This window comes from Lagopus muta, chromosome 1 (genome assembly GCF_023343835.1).
Source record: "Lagopus muta isolate bLagMut1 chromosome 1, bLagMut1 primary, whole genome shotgun sequence".
NCBI lineage: Eukaryota > Metazoa > Chordata > Aves > Galliformes > Phasianidae > Lagopus > Lagopus muta.
The window spans coordinates 21706652-21724219 of record NC_064433.1 but is presented as its reverse complement, the minus strand read 5'-3'; the positions used below and the strand labels follow the sequence as shown (position 1 = coordinate 21724219).

Below are 17568 nucleotides of genomic sequence, written 5' to 3'. Positions count from 1 at the left end.
TGGTTTTTATTTAAGGCAATGTCTTCTGTCTGTGAGAAGCAAAGCAGCCCAGAGTATTGGTTCTGCTTTTTCTCCACAGACAGCCAAGCAGTCTGACATTTTTGGGCAGCTTGTGGAAAAATGACATTTGTTTGCATGATAGTAATAAACTTCCCAGTAGATTAGACAGCAGATTATTCAGAGCATTTTTTACATTGCTCCTTCAAATGCTGGGCTCTGAGACAGAAAAAAAAAAAAAAAAAAAAGAACGTTTTCTTTAGACCTTAATGAAGTTGCTCCTTACTTTGTCTGTGGGTTCATTTGCCCAATATTTCCCTCAGGTAGGGGAGTGTTATGCTATGGAAACCCTATGGAACCAAAATGTCAGTCCCTGACTGAAGTAGGGGCAGTGATGTACAAGGAGGGCAGCTCATTTTTCCATACTGACATTTGCCACCTAGTTCTGCTCCTAATCTGTTTCCCCTTCCCCCTACTCCCACACCTTATATTGCTGTGTATATCTCACCATGTAGAATGAACTGTAAAAGATTTGTGGATGCTGGGGGAGTCCAGCATTTCTTTTCTGCCCAGGGTTCCTGCAGGACATGGTAAAACAGTTACCTCTGACCTTCTTCCTGCCTCTTTCACCGTTACCAGGCTGCACTGGGAGCCAGGTACAAGCTGGTATGGATTCAGAGCCAGCATGTGCCACCTTACTGCTCTGTCACACATGCCTCCAAGCTTGGAACTGAGCAATGCACAAAGGTCCCACAGAGTCACTGAGCCAATGATGATGGCCACATTGGGTTTAATTTGTACAAGCACGAACTGAAGGCCTGTGAAAACTCCACAGACATCTCTTCTTAAGTATCTGCACAGAAATTTTGCAGAATTTAGAGAATTTACAGTTGTTTTTAACCTAGAAGGAGGGAGAAATAAGTCCAACTCTTTCTGGGCCACTGTAGCAATTCAGGTACTGATATATCTTGGTCTGGAAGGAACTTACATGTTGCTGCATTCATACCCGAGCAGCAATACTCAGCTTTGAGTTGGTTCAAATGGTTGGTTCAAATCCTGATATTAAATTGACCTGATCGTAGTGAAGGTGCTAACTGGAGTGGTCATTACCCTGCTTTTGATTGCAAGTACTTGATCTGTGATTTTCCAAAATGCAATATCCTATTTATCTTGTGCTTCTACAGGGACACAACCCCATCTGATTTAAGATGGTGTATGATCATTGATTTGCAGTAGCTGAAAATCAGACATGAAATATTCATGCATGCTTTGTGCATCATCAGATTTTTCCTTTCAGGCTGGCACTGGCCCATTTGTTCCTAGCACCCACCAGCTGCTAGAAGGATGGTCTGCAGTAATTCCTTAAAATAGCAAGTATCTTAAAATACTCTAAAAAGCAGCAGGTCATATGGCTGCAGATGATGAATAGGCTGCACTGGGGCGTCACCACAGAATGAGGCTCATTAGATTTGTTCAAAGTCCCCTGTTCGAATCCAACCCCTACATGAGGCTTACCAAGGTTTACACGACTCCTGTTTTCAAATAATTGCAATAATGCCTTGCACTGGCAACACTGAATTGTTGTGTTTCCTCCAACAATAACATTTAGTTCTAACGAAATACTCAGCTGGGGGGGCTGGGAATGAATCAAACGCCTTTTTAAATTCTTGCTGTTGCATTACAGTTATTCTGTAGGAGTGGGAAGAAAGGAATGTCGCCTGGACCTGCGGGTGCTGGGTGCAAGCTGGAATCACTGCTGTGTGTGCAGGCTGTTCTGCAAAGCCCAGGACTCCAATCTTACCCCAGTGTGAATGCAAAGAAACTCTGCTGGGCTTGCAGGAAACTTGGTGGGAGGAAAAGTAGCTCCCTCCCGTTGTGCAGGGTAACCTTTTGTTTTATTTCTGTAAGAATGATCAGAACATTAAGCACCATTTATTTTTGTATTTCAGTTATGACTTACTTTACAATTGAATTAGGAAAATGGACTGAGAGGAAAACTATTTCATAATAGAACCAGTTCAAGTTAGCACTCATCTTTTGGTATTTGCTATTAGTGTTAGAAACACGAGAAAAAAGATGACAACATGCCAAGAAGACCACATCTGGTCCATAAACGAACAGTGTTGCAGGAAACCTGGGTGTCCCAGGAGTTAGAGTTTAAGCTCCCTTCTGACCACAGTCTTCACATCCAGAGGCTGATGTATTCTCAAAGAATGTGAAACTCCTTTGCTTTGCACACGGTATGATCTTTATAATATTCTAATGCATTATCACATGAAGACGATGTGATAGAAACACGGACCACTCAGGCTATTCTAGGATTCAGGCCATAATATTTATTCTATAACATCAGCATCCAAAATATAGCTCTGAGTGCAAAGGCTACCCTCTTTGGCAAAGGAGGGTACTGAAAACCTTTAGACTTGAAGCAGAGGGGAGCTTAGCCAGGATGGACCTAGGCCAGAAAAGTCTTTTGATTATTTCAGTATGTGCCAGAAATGGATCCAGTTACTGGCATCAAGAGGATCATGGAACACAGAGCTAAGCATAAAGACTGATTATATGGATGTTTCAGAGTGCCATTAAATCAAACCATCAAGCCAGCTGTCTCTTTGCTAGGTCTATGAGCCTCATTTCCCAGGCTGGAATTCTGTCAGGTGTAATTGTCTACAGATGAGAGACATCTATGCAGCACAAAGTGGACAAAAAGTAAATGACATGAGGGCACTTGATCAGTTTTCTTCGTATTTGATATTCAGGACTCCATCTGTCTAGCAGACCACCAGAATACAAATGCTCTCACAGTAGATAATAACAAAGTTCCACCATGGTGGCAAAATGAGCTGAGATATCAGGGCAGACAAATTCTGAGCCACTCAGAGGCTGGTGTCTTGTTTGCTAAGCTCTGCTCCCCTCTGTCTAACAGTCCGAAACTTTCTTCTTAATAGATTAAACTTTACTGCAAAATTGCTACAGGTGTCTATATTCCAATATGCCATAGGTGTTTTACAATGCTGACTTAGAGCTTTTGATGCTTTATTCCTCAAATGTGCTATGGGAAATAGCTCTTCTGCAATATTCATACTGAAAGGTGCCCAGTCCAGGCTTCAAAACACTACAAAATATCCCATGGCTATTCACAATGCTCAGAATTCAGCACCTTCATCAGGATCAGTGAAGTACTGTGCTAAAATGGTTTGAATCTCAGCTACAACCAGTCACCAATGCCACTGAGTCAGTCAGATAATGAGATCCTGCTCCATTTATATTAATCATTATGCTGCATATTCCCCTGCCTTTGCTGACCAGAGATACTCTGCAAAATCTCATCTAGGCAAATAGCCAAAGGACACACTCAGTGGTCTAATGAGCCCCCACCCTTATTAAGGAAGGAAGAGCTGGCAGCAATGCATCCTCCCATTCTGTCCTTCTTGAGGCTTCTGCAAGCTCTGGAGTTTTCAGGGTCATCTCCCTCATTTCCTTCATCACTGACCTCTGGGCATCTCTGAGCATATTGCTTCCAAATCCAGATCAGGCACAGCAAGCAAGGCTCACTTCTGACAGCATGACTTAAAGCAGGCAAAATTTGTTCCAGCTCATCCAACTTCTGAGTGCATCAGCTTGAGCTTTGTTGATAAAAAGTCAACAGAAGGATTATTCGGTAAAAAAACAGGGAGTGAACTGGATCTCAGGGGCATGAAAATACTTGTATAAACTATGTGTGTCTTTGATAAGGTTGTTTAGTGACTGGTGGCCTGTTGAGACGGCCTGCTGTAGGCCATCAAGGTTGTGCTGAGTCAACATCATGCTGAGTAACAACGTTAACCAGAAAGAAGTCTTTTGTCATCGTTTGTACTTTTCCTAATCCCTTGATATGAATAGCATAACATCACTTGTAACGTTTCTGTTACAAGACAAATGCCAAGGTTTGAAAGCACATCTCTCTATCCTAGATTAACTGGGGTAGAGAGATACGGAGTTTACGTAGTTCGATGAACGCTTTTCTTTATCATTAAGTCAGCTCTTTATTTTCAGCAGTCTTTGGTTCAATTAATACCCTGTATGTCCATCTGTTTTAAGTCAGTTTCACTAGTCCTAGCGAGAGCTGCATGCTGCCCAATAAAGACATGTATCTCCCACTTTCTGCTCTCACTGGCTGCTCACTGGGCACTCAGCTGGGCACCAGGACAGGCTGCCTCTGTACTGGCATATTTTACAGAAGAAAATATGATCAGCAGAAGAGGTATAACTAGGTACACTCATCCTGCTTTTTGTCAGTGTCAGGACAGATAGAAATGAAAGCATAAACAGGAGCATGTTTCAGTGTGTGATGCCATTCTGGACAAGTAAAAGCAGATCTGGAAAGCCTGGGAGAAGGAAGAAATATTGAGAAGATCCTGGGCATGGGGCTTCCTTTCTGCATGCTGAAAACAATGACTGGAGCTCCTGTTCCTGCTGGAGTGTGTGTGTGCCTGTGGTGGCTGAATGCTGCGAGCAGAATGGGCTCAGAAGCCAACCATGTGCTCACACAGGAATATGAAATGGCAATGGCTTCCTCCTTAACAATGCAGCAGCCACAAATATGTTTCCGTTAAAGTCCCCCATGGCAAATGATTCTTCTGCTTCTCGTGACTTTGCCTGTGAAAATCAACACGTAGAGGCCCTGTGTGGGAAGGCCTCACTGAAACGTGGGACACGTCTCCCAAGGCTGTGCCCAGCCCTGCTGCCCACATCTCCCACTGCAGACAGGGACAGGAGAGGAGCAGAAGGGCAGGAGGTGACGCAGCACTCACAGGGCAGACTTAATACGGCAGTTTAAAATTGCATGCTGCGATTCATGAAAAAACAATTGTAGGGTTTTGCTGCCCTCTGCCAGGATTTTCTTGCAGCTCTGATTCTCTGTGAAATCCAAGCGCGGCGCTCAGTGATGGTGCTGAGCTGCCCTCTCTGCTCATAGAGGGCAGCACCTGGGCACTGCGGAGACCTGAAGGCTTCCCTGCCTTTCCTAGCTGCTTGGAGGCACAGCAGAGCAAACTAAATGCCGCTGGGCAATACTGCTGCAGCTTCCCTCCTGGAGGTGCTCCTGGAAAGCCAGAAGCATTTGCTGTTCCCAGACAGAGGCTGGGGTACAGGGCAGAGCTGCTGTGCTGGCAGGAGTCCTTTGTCCCTTCTCGTCACTTTTATAGGGCAGCAAGGCTGGCCCTAAGTCTGGCAGTTCTGTTGGTTGCTAGAACAATCCCATAATTTCCCAGCTTTTGCCATTCATCCTTCTAGACAGAAAATTCAGTTTGATCTCTAGTGTTGAGAGTCCCTGAATGGTGGTGCTGAATATGGTTTTGTGGTATGGCATATGCTTTCAGAGAGATACTGTGCAAATTAGACTGATTTTCATTAAAGCCATTTTCCAAAAGGCCCATTAATGCCAATATGCCTTTTGTGGATACATGAATAGTTGTTTTGAACACCTGAGCCTTCTCTTCACTAAATGCACAGCAAATCTTAAGAGGTGGGATTTCTTTAATGAAATGCTGAATTCTGCTCCTTGTTGGTCCTGGTGACTGCCTGCATATTCAGCAGAACGAACAGAAGGAAAAGGCATAGCTAAAACATCAGATGACTGTCCTCAAACCACTCATGGCATATTAAAAAGTACCTAGGTTGCCTTGGGTGTTGATGTGGTTTTTTTGCAGGTACCTGTAATGAAGTTGTGCTAGCCCTATCCTAAAATTGCAGGGAAATAGGAGTGTGGAGATGTCCATAAAAGTACCCCAAGTACACAGATATATCTGATTGATTTTCTGGTTTGAGACAAAGAAAAGATAACATGTACCTGATAGGAATGCACTTCCTGTTCCCATTAGTACATGTAATCATCTGGCTGCCCATTTGAAATCCATGGTCCTCACCTCCAGTGAGTCACAGTCCCAGAAGAAATGAACAGATAGGCAAGGAAGGAGGAAGAGGTGGTACTCAAATGCAAACCCATCATCATCTCTGATAGTTGGTTTTATGGCTTTGTGGGATGTCCTCAGGGTTTTGAACACAGAGGAAACCTGGGGTTGGAGAGTGCATAAGAGCAAGAAAGTGACATCTGTTCTGATGAGAAAGCAAAGCAGAGGAAGTTGTGGCAGTGCTAGCCTCACAGAGAGGCTCAGTCTCTCAGTGTACCTGGGAAATGTCTTTACCACAGAAGTCATTTACTCTGTAAGCAAAGAATCATCACAGAGAATAGATGCAAAGACACTGTTACAGCTTAACAATCTATTACTCTACAGACATACTGAACACTGTAAGCTCTCTGTGGTTTTTATACTCTTGTGTATTAAACTCGGGCTCACTGATCTAACTGAGCCCAGGCATACCAATAATCAGGTGATTATTTTTTTAATTTTTTTTTTTCTGATGGGTTTATTGGGGTCTCCACTGTTCTCCCTCTTTCTCTTTCCCTCCATCTTTCTTACATATACACATTTTGCTCTTTGCCTGGTTTTCTTTCTTGACTAACACACGCATGAAAAGTAGTGACCATGGGACTAATGATTCTGCTCATGAAAGTGGTCTCAGGTTTTGGCACCAAAGTCCACATTGCACAGTGCAGTTCCGTGCAGAGCTGGTCTGGAAGGCGCTAGCTCAACGCAGTAGTGCAGCCAGGCTAATGAATAGCTCAGAGCAAGCTTTCATAGATCTGCTTTATTGCTGTCAGGGGTCTGAACTTGTATCCCTTTATGGTACTGCACAGTGACAATGAAATACTTATGCTTATTTAGAGCTATTTGGAGTATCTCTGACTGACTTGTACTAGGCAGGTCAGGGGCATCCACAAAGCTATGAAGACGGTGATAGAAGCTAAGGTTTGATTTTATAGTTGCCTTTATTACTTTGAGAGCTTGAAGGATAAGAAACCATTTCTTTATCCATCTTTTCAACTATAACAGTCACTAAAACTCCCTGAGGCCCACAGGAGTGAATGGTAGCATCCTTAGTGATTTCAGTAAGATCCAAACTGATGAGACAAGCTGAATCACACACTTACTCTGAGGTACTACATATGAAAATCTGGTACTACATCTGAAAAATCTATCCCTTTGTTTGAATTAGCTTGTGTCTAATTTGTTTATTCAATGTTTGTTAGCATGGTAAAAACAGCTATATACAGAGTAAGTATTGATGCCTCTTTTGTTACATTTTACAAACTAGAAGGTCTGCATTATGTTGTCTTTTAAGTCGTAAAGTACTGCCTGAAAATGGGATACTATCAAGCATTATTCACATTTCAGCCCCTGCCATGAGTGTGCGTAACACTCATCTGGACTTCTCTTGCTGTGAAACCAGTCTGACCACCAGTTCTGGAGAAGAAACATTTAATGGCTGCCCAGAACACACTGAAAGGCTTGTGCCCCCTGAGGTACGACCTAGTGCTGAACCTGAAAATGTTTCATGTAACTGTGAGTATATTAGCTAAAGCAAGAGGGCTTATATCCCTGGTATGCATCACAGGAAATCCGTGTTAATGGTGGCCTACCCCAGACCTTCTGTTTTCAAACATCTGGAGAAAGACAGCTGTGACATTAACTATGACATTCCAGCTAAGAACTTCCATGGATCAGCAGCCATGGACTGGGAGCACTGGAGACCTCTGTGAGACTGCAACTGGGATACGGAAGGTGTTTACAGGAAAATGTACAGAAAATTAATTTAATGGAAGAGAATATTTCAGCAGCTGATGTTGAACATTTAGCCAGACTTTCCTTTGAAGAAAGGCAAAACCTTTTATGGGGAAACAATTGCATTAAGAATAGAAAACAAGACAAAGGACTTGTGGGGGTATTATTTATACCCTTACTATCACAATTACAATTTCTGTGATCAGAATTGCACTGGTTCCTGCCCAGAGAGTGAAGTTCTGAGGAAAATAAACTTTCCTGACTCTGGGATAGAAATGCATCCTTTTATCCTTTCACTGGCATTGATAAATGCCTTGGAAACACTAAAATCTTTCTGCACTTTTCTCAGCTTAGAGCTGATGAATCAATAAGAATTTTCTCCATTACATCTCAAAGTTATGCCTTCTCCATATTTGTGCATAGTTGTCTAGGTTATAGAGAAAAACCTTTACTATTTCTATTTGTTGTAAGCTCTTGCTGGTACACTGTGGGCTTCATTTATGTTCTAACCATTCTTGCAGATGGTACATTGAGATGGAAAACCTCCATCTTGAGCCAACTTTGCTAGTTGTCTCCATGCTAAAAGAGCTCAATGTTTTGAAGAAAAAAATGCAGCCTAAAATACATTTTTTTTTCTTTAGTTTGTCACTATGCTATACTCAAACATGCATTTGAATGGATTAAAAGGATTTCACCAATCTGATGTAGAATGCAGGAGGAAGTTAATACATTAATCTTCAGGTACTTTCTTCTGCTCAGGTATGCAGTCACTAACTAATCCCCAGATAGCTGCCTTTTTATAGAAAAGAAACTGAGGAAAAGATGTGAGCAACCTGTTCACTGTTACAACTTAGAAAATTGCTCAGGTTAGATATTGAAACCAGGAGCCTCTGCATTGCTTGGCATAGAAAGCACCAGAAGCAATGAGGACTGCTCACATCAGCTGAAACACACACAAATATTTTCAAGACCCATATCTTAACATAGTTCTTCTTTACTTAATTGTGGATATCTTCTCGGAAATTCCATGAAGACAACAGATTTTTTGTGAAAAAGCAGCATAAACCCTTCTGTTACAACCCTGGCTTCCTTTTCCTGCTATTCCAGCAGGTCTCAAATTGGGTATTTCAGAGTTTAGTAAATGAGCTGTAATCACTTTTTAAAGGCCATTTTCAGCTTTTCAGCCAAAGTACATTGCAGCTAAACTGGGAAAGAGAATTTACTCCCTCTATTAGGTCCCACTACTCCTCTAACGTTGCTATCACCTGCTACACTACAGTTAGAATGCATTTGCCATTCCTTCTTGAAGGCCTGGCTTTGGGCCTCTTCGTGTGTTGTGAGGCAATGTCCTTGTTATCTGTTGGGGATGGGAGAAATGGGAAGGGAGATCTCAAAACAAACGTAGAGCATTATCTGAATAGGGCTTTGGGGGGGGGGGGGAGGGGGAGGAGCAAAACCTGCCATTAATATACATTCTGTGGTCATCCACAGGCTTCATTATTGATTTACTGAGTACAACAGCTGAATCTAGTGGCAGACTATGGAAACAATGCAATTCACATCCGGACAAAACAGAGTGATGATGGAAAATACTATTTTGTACCCCTGGCTGTCTCTGCTGTCTTTTCTTTGAGCAATTCTTTTGAGTTAGGGAGTTTCCTAGCACCTATCTACTTTCTTGACCTAACTCTAATGGATGTGGATTGCTCAGGATGAGGTGTGTTGCAAAGCTGAAGATTTACTTGGTCATCTGATTCCTAGCTAGACTTGAAGGATCAAGACGCTTGCTTTGGTGGTTTCATACAGCTCACCCTTCATTAGCTTTGCAAGAAGATAGAAGGGTGTCAAGAACAGCAGCAGGCTGTATTTAACTCATTTATGCCCAGTTTCTGTCATTTTTTTTTCCCTTAAGTAAGTTTTCTACTTTGATTCTTGATGTGACATGGTCCTCAGTCTCCATTAAATTTGTGGTGGCATCGAAGAATTCACTTGCCTATCAATTGTCTTTCATCTTCAGTGCTTGTGGCACAGTGTTTTACTTGTTGCTGATCCTTAGTTACTGATCAGATTGGAGATAAAGATCCATGCACCACATGCTCTTCTCTTAGAGCCTGCAATTCAAGTAAAAAGCACAGTAAAAGAAATCTTTTTGAAACAAACACATACAGAACATGAAAACTCACCCTGAAATTATGAAGATTTTCCAAGTGCTGCATTTCGTCTTTCATTTAATGTTGCACAGTGCCAGCGTTCCCTCTCCTGCAGGGTATGCCTATTTAGAGTACCATTTTCTACGATTTTTTATAAGAAGCTGTGAGCTTCTAGGGAAAGTGCTATGAACAGTGCATGCCTTTGGAATCACAGCTTTAAAACTGGAACGGGACTGGAAAACAACTGATTGACATAGCAGAATGGCTCCCTCCTTATCCTTATCAGCAAAAACAGAATCGATGGAATGCTTCTGGGAATTCTCGTGCTAGGAATCCCACTTTAATTAAAAGATTTTAGTTGTTTCTAGTAATAACGAGGTGTCAAATAATTACAGTTACATTTTGCATGAAAGTGAATTAAAATGTACTCTTTTCCCAGTGTTTATTCACTTGCTTATTACCAACATCTTAGGCTGTATCTGTTTGCAAGAATCAACTTATATTTAATAGTCTTTGTACTCTAGACAGCAAGTCTTGAGCCACAATAAAAAATAGTTTGTGAGAACCAGTATGAAAAGAAAACGCAGTACAGTGGACTGATACATAAATTGCCACTGGATTGCTTCAGAAAGGCTGTGAAATGCTGAGTTAGCCTGACAGTGATCTCTTTACACTGTAGCAAGATCTTATTAACACTATTGGAGAAAGTGCTGCCTTGGGAGCTGCAGGTATTGTTATTTGGAGAGAGATGAATTTAACTTTGTAAGGTAAGCCTGTGCCTGATTTAAATGCAGTGTGTAAGATCCTCATTTTATCCTATTAAATAGACACTAAGTGCATCAGTTCAGTACCAGCAGAACTGACTGCTTAATATGTCTTTGTTGTCTCCCAGTAAGGATGGCCATGAAACATGCAGTTCTTCCTGACCAGCATAGCTGTGTGTAGCAAAACCAAGCAATCATGGTAAGAAAAGGAGCCAGCAGCTAATAATAGGCAATCAGTAAGACAGTATTATCATCTTGGTCAGAATCCTTTCCAGTTGGAGAAAACATCAGAAAATCAGCTGGAGCCTGACTAGCCCATCAGTTAAGTATAACAGCAGTGCCCAGCAAGGTGTCTGATTATGGAATTCTGTTTGTGTTGGTGTGGGCAACTGAAATGAAGAAAGCTGCTGAGATTAGGTGGAGATGCTTTGTATTAGATGATAACAGACCTAGCCACAGTAAACTTAGAGATTGATGTCTGAGGTGCCAACCTGTCCTGGAGCTTTCAGACAATCAAATATCAGATTTTGTCTGGAAAAAAGAATATGTCCTTACAGCTGTGTGAAGTAGATGTTCCGGGCCAATTTTCTGTTGGCAGATAGTAAAGAAAACCCAGCCAGCATCAGAATGGATGGCTGAAGGTAAGAGTTCAGTTATCCTCAGCAAATCCAATTGCTCTGCCCAGCCCTTGTGAATATTCAGCCTGAGTTCTGTCAACCTCAATGTAAATAGGACTGAACTTCTTTCCAGCTGGGTCAAATAATGTAGGCAAGCCCCTGGAGCATCTTAATCATCTCCAGACCCCCAGGCTCTTGCCAAATAGCCTGGCAGCAATCACCTTCATTTCTAGCATATATCATGGTTTCTTTCTAGTCCTACAGGCTGGGTTGTTTTCTGGAGATCCAAATTGATAAAGCCCTTTGCAGCACTCTGCACCTCCACTAGGCTATATTTTCTGTGTTAAATCTAGCAGTTCTTTAAATCAGACACATGTAAGTTATCTTGAATGAGTCCAGTAATGTGGGCTCCTTACATATTGTGTATTTTTCAGACTGAATATGGGAAAAAAAAAATAAATAAAAAAGAAAGACCGTTTAGTTTCATCTCAGGAAAAAAAAAAAATTACTTTTACCTTCTACAGAGCAACTGCAAAAAAGTACAAAAAATCATGGATTCTGAAGTTGGGTCCTATGTTACCAATACCACAGCAGCAGATGAGGTGTGCAACAGGTCTCAGGCAATGTATGAAGTGTTCAGAGAATCTGGAGAGCCATAATGAGGAAGTAGTTGCAAGTATGTACCCAGAGAGGGGTTAATGGCTAACTGTGCAGACAGAGGTTAGTGACAAGTGGCGTCCCAGATGGGTCTGTACTGGAAACAGTGCTCTTTAACATCTTCATCAATTACATTGACAGTGGGATTGAGCACACTCTCAGCAAGTTTGTGGATGACACCAAATGGTGGGGTGCAGCTGAAATGGCCGGGGGATGGGATGCCATCCAGAGTGATCTAAACGGTCTGAAACAATGGGCCTATGAGAAGAATATGAGGTTCAACAAATCCAGGTGCAAAGTCTGCACCTGGGTCCTGACAACCCCCGCTGTCAGTACAAACTGAGGGATGTAAGGATGGAGCGCAGCCCTGCCAAAAAGGCCCTGGGGGTACTGGTGGATTGCAAACTGGGCATGAGCCAGAAATGTGCCCAGAAAGCCAACTGCATCCTGGACTGCATCAAAAGTGCGGCCAGCAGGGTGAGGGAGGTGATCAGCGATCCTGCCCCTCTACTCTGCATGGTGAGGCCTCACCTGGAGTACTGCGTCTGGATGTGGAGTTCTCAGTACAGGAGAGACACAGACCTGCTGGAGCATGTCTAGAGCAGGGCCACAAAAATGATCCAAGGGATGGAACACCTCTCCTACCAGGACAGGCTGAGAGAGCTTGGGCTGTTCAGCCTGGAGAAGAGAAGGCTCTGGGAGACCTGAGAGCGACCTTTCAGTATCTAATGGGTGGCTGCAAGAAATAAGGGGACAGGCTCGTTAGCAGGGTCTGCTGTGACAGGATGAGGAAATGGTTTCAAACTAAAAGAGGAGAGATTTAAATTGGATATAAGGAAGTTACAATAAGGGTGGTGAAGCACTGGAACAGGCTGCTCAGAGAGGTGGTGGATGCCCTGTCTTTGGAGACGTTCAAGGCCAGGCTGGACCAGGCTCTGAGCAACCTGATCTAGCTGTAGGCATCCCTGTTCATTGCAAGGAACTTGAACTAGATGACCTTTAAGGGTCTCCTCCAGCTCAAAGGATTCTATGATTCCAGAATATCTATATTTGAATCCTAAGAGATAGATGCCTCAAAGGACCAAGGATTCATTGTGAAAAGAAAAAGATCAAATGATGATGTGGAAATAAAGGCAGATACATTTGTATGCTGTGTGGAAGGTTTTGAAACTCCTAGCAGCTTTTAATTCTTCAAACATATGCTGCTATCCTTATATCTAACCTCGGTGAGTTATTGTCATAATAGCTATTTCAAACAAATGATTGTAAGGTGAACAAATGCTATGTTAAGAGAGCATTTGAAGGCAAGTGAGAAAAACTTTCTTTTTTTGACAGAATACCTCTGCAGAATGAAATACTTCAAATTCCTTTTAAATTAAGGAGGATAGTGACTAGAACAGAACCAATCAATGAGAAATAAATTGAGTTTAGAATGATTGTTCTTTAAAAGAAGAAAAACATAAATGAAATTCAGACTTTATCTTTCAGCAAATAAATGTTTTCAAAAGCACTTTTCTGATAGTGAAGAAAAGTAGAAATATTCTGATTGACTTTTTTTGATGGAATGACATTTTCAGACAAATGCAGTTTGTTAAAGTGCTGATTGTTGTGGAATTTTTGAGGGACAGGGACTGAGGGAACGGCATGGAGCTGTGTCAGCAGAGAGTCAACTGGGGGATCAGGAAAAACTTCTTCACTGGGAAGGTGGTCAACCCTATTTCCTCTTTAAGCAGTTACCTGCCCATGGAGAGACACTGAAACTAGGTGATCTTTAATGACCCTTCTGACACAAGCCATTCTATGATTCTATGATTGAGATATATATGCATGGTTTTTGTTTTGTTTTGTTTTGTTTTCCAACAGCAAGAGGAAGACCTGAAAATCCACGTTTCCCTGAGCCCTGGAAGGCAAACAGCAAAGCACAGAGCAGTACAGCAAAGTCAGGCTTTCAGCTGTTTGAGAAGTATCCATCAAGTTCTGATTTCTCTTTCTTTGCATAAAGCCTGTAGGAAGCACAGACGATTATGTGAGCACAAACTATCAGAGATGTGTGTGTGATCACATGTCACCTGCAGGATGGTACAATGATGAGGTACTTTCCAAACCAGAGCAGGTTACCCTACATACATGCTGAATCCGTTCTCATTGGAATAACTGAACCAGTTTACAATCCTTCTGAGATTCGGGTTATGTGAGAACTGGTATCAATTCCTATCATCTGCTTCTCTAAGATCAGACCATCCCTCTTCTGTCCTCCTGTAAGACATATTTATGGTTTCAGTTTTATAACTCCTTGGATTTCTACATTTTTTTTCTTTGTGTTTCCTATGCCTTTGTATCACAGTGCTCCAGTGCACTGTGCAGTACTTGCAATTTTCTGCCCAGGGACTTAACCATCATAGAGCATCCAATAGAAAGTGAAATTACTTAAGCTTCAGATTGTGAATTCCACTCTGGTGTCAATACTCTTCAGGTTTAGGCACACCAAAACTGAGAGCTGTAGTGACTGCATTACTTCATAGATTGTAGCAGAAATGAGGCACCTACATTGCCCTGAGAATCTGTGCCTTGGTTCTCATCAGCTGCCTAGTTAAAACCATTATGCATGATATGTAGAACATATCCTGGTAACAAAACTCAAACTATTCTAGCTGTAGGCTTTTTCTCTGGAGATAATTAGAGATCAATTTAAGTTATTTTACTCATAAAATAATAGTGACAAAATTTACTAATCTCTGTATATTCACGAGAATGGATGCTTTTAAGTATAACAAATATGCTTTCCCTTATTACAGTACGATTTGTGATTCTTTCATGTTTTCTGATGTTAAAAATCTCTTAGTAGTAGCACATGAAAATATAAAGAATTATAAAATGTTAATATAAAGAATTAAAATCAGAGGAAAGCTGATAGTCGGAGCCAAAGCTATATGAAGTCAACATTAAACTTCCTTTGGTTCGAGGCTATAGCCTCACACTGATCTGGGTGTCTACCAGAGAATTACACTGCAAGAATCTTGAGACTTTGATGGGTGCCTCTTCCATGTTGAAATGTCTATATAGTAAATTAAATAGATGATAATTACAAAAAAACCCAAATTTTAAATATGTCCCTGTAGACATAGCTAAATGCAAAAAATATCTAAGAAGCATCTAAAATAACTTCTTAATTATCTAACTTGTTAAAGATTTTGGTAGACTAAGTATTTAAGATAACTAGAAAATACTCTCTGTGACTTTACATTTAAGTATTTGTTGGTATAAGGTATGAGAATAACATGTTCTTTCAACTAACCAAAAGATTAACAACCATTTAACAGTCAGCTAAAATCTGCATGTGTCTCACTAACAATTGAAACAGTGCACAATTTTCAGTACATCTTATCTTTTAGCAGAGGCAACTGCCTTCATTGAAATGATTATGTAATTGTGAATGAGAACAGGACGTACTGCTTTGACATTATCAGCTGCTGATGACCCTCCTAGGCTGTTCCATGCATCACTGTGAAATGGGAAATCTGGTGCTGATTCTGAATTTCAGGTAATTTGGAAGCTCCATTTGTAGTAATGTCTAGTATTAAAAACTGTACCACATTTCCCGCCGGCTTTATGCCAATAAAGATATCTTCTCTTTTTGCTCCCATTTGGTGTTGTCTTGGAAAAGAACAGATGTTTGAAGCTGGCACCTGATTACAGTCATACGGTGAAGAGGCTGTAAAATTCATGATCTTGTTCCTTCATCTAGATCCAATCAGGCAAACCCCATCTGCATGTGTAGCCAGTTATGAGGAACAGATTCAAGTAACAGCAAGGTTAAGTAGGCATTTCAAATTACATCTGAAATTCTGATCTGAAGGAAAAGATCCAAACAACATCAAGTTTAAGTTAATGTTTCAAATTTAATCAGAAATTTTGATGTGGTGTAGACAGCCATTATGCCAACCACACTAATTTATTCAGTACTAAGCTATTTTCCTCCTATTAGCCTGGAGGCAGCTGAAGGGTAATGCTGCACCTTCTTGCCCATTTATGCTGCTTGATCTTACAGATAGGGATTTTTTTTTTAATCTTTCAACCTGTTCCAGATGCCTGGATGTTGATCTGAATCCCAGGCTGGGGCCTTGCTGCATATCAAATTGAAAGTCAAGTGCAAAATAGATTTGCCCTGGCATAATTCAGGTTCTTTGCTCCCAGAAATGATAGTTATAGTTATAGCAATAAAATGATTAAATACAACATTTTAAGCACTGTACAGATTGCAATACAAATTCATTTTTAATTGTATTTTGTATTGAAACTGATGGGAATAGAATTCCTAAAACATTTAATCAGTTAGATGTTTCTATTATTACTTTAATGTAGAGAGGATTAAAGCTTACCTACCTACCTGAGCCTCAGTACTTTCATTTATGACAGATTATTTTATGATTATATTGAATAATTTAATCACCACAGTTATTTTCTTGAGAATAAGGGAAGCAAACTACAGACATGCTTTATCTTTCAGCATATACTTCCACTTTGTTCTTGACTGCTGGAAATAATAATAATAATAATCATCTAAATAATATCATTTTAAGAAAACTACGGAGTTACATTTTAATCCTAGCTCACCTTTTGCCCCAACCTGCCATTTCCTTAGTAGAATGCTCTATTGAGTTCCCACTCTAAAACAGGCCCAGTTATAATAATAATTAAAAAAAAAAGAAAAAGAAAAAGAAAAAGAAAAAGAAAAAGGATTCAAAGCTGTAGCAGATTCAGAAGTACTGTGGCCTTCCTTTGCTATGTGAACTTAATCAATGGGATTGCTTTCTCTGATGAGTTTTCACATAGTACACAATACAGTCTCCTTGCATAAAACAAAGTCTCAGCTATATGTGAATTCCTCAGTGTTTTGAAGTGACTTATTAACTATTATCATAGACTTCTGTTCTGATTTTTGAGAATTTCTGTGGCTGTTTCGAGAGGGTGTGAAAGGAAAAATATAATATGAACCAGCTGGTAATCACTTATTAACACATGTCAGAAGATTGAGATTCAAGTTCTTTCCTTAGGACTAGGTGGATAGAGGTGCTCCACAACCATCTCATCAAAACACCATTTTTCTGATCCTTCATCCTGAACAACAAAAACAAGTTCTGTTGTTAAGTTAAGCCTCTTGGACAGAAAGTCAAGGCTCTGCTATTCCAAGGATATCAAAAATCCATGTGTTAGTGATTTCATTAAATCTAAGTTCTGCTAGGATTTTGGATAAATAGCAGATCTTGAAAACACAAAACTTATTAATTCTTCCTGAAATCTATGGTTTTTTTAATGAATTTTCTCTCGGCAGATAGACAAAATTACAGTGAAATCTGACAGGAATGGCAGCAGTTGCACTTTCAGTGTGACTGTGGAAAACGTAGCTCTTTCTTTAACCCTCTCTGCATGTGGCTGCTGAAGGCTTGAGCATCAGTTCTCTTTAGATTTGTTTAGGACTGGAGCTGTTCTGTATTTTCCTACTGCATGGGCAATCTGAGGTAAGTCTTACAGAGCTATCCAGAAAATAAAAGCCTAACCTTTTTCCAGATCTTCAGGCGTAGGCCATGGAAATGATCGCAGTATGGAAGGTGAAGACTTTCCTAGTTGTTGCTATAACTGTCAGAACAGTCTGTGTGAAGAGAAATAGATTGTTTATCCCCAGGGAGTGAGAGGAAGAATGGCTGCTCAGCAATGAAGG

At 40.9% G+C, this 17568-nt stretch overlaps 1 pseudogene; it reads left to right on the top strand.

The window, feature by feature from the left end:
* The first annotated feature begins 7361 nt into the window (after positions 1–7361).
* Positions 7362–11851, top strand: LOC125688124 (hyaluronidase-4-like; annotated as a pseudogene).
* The last annotated feature ends 5717 nt before the right edge of the window (positions 11852–17568 follow it).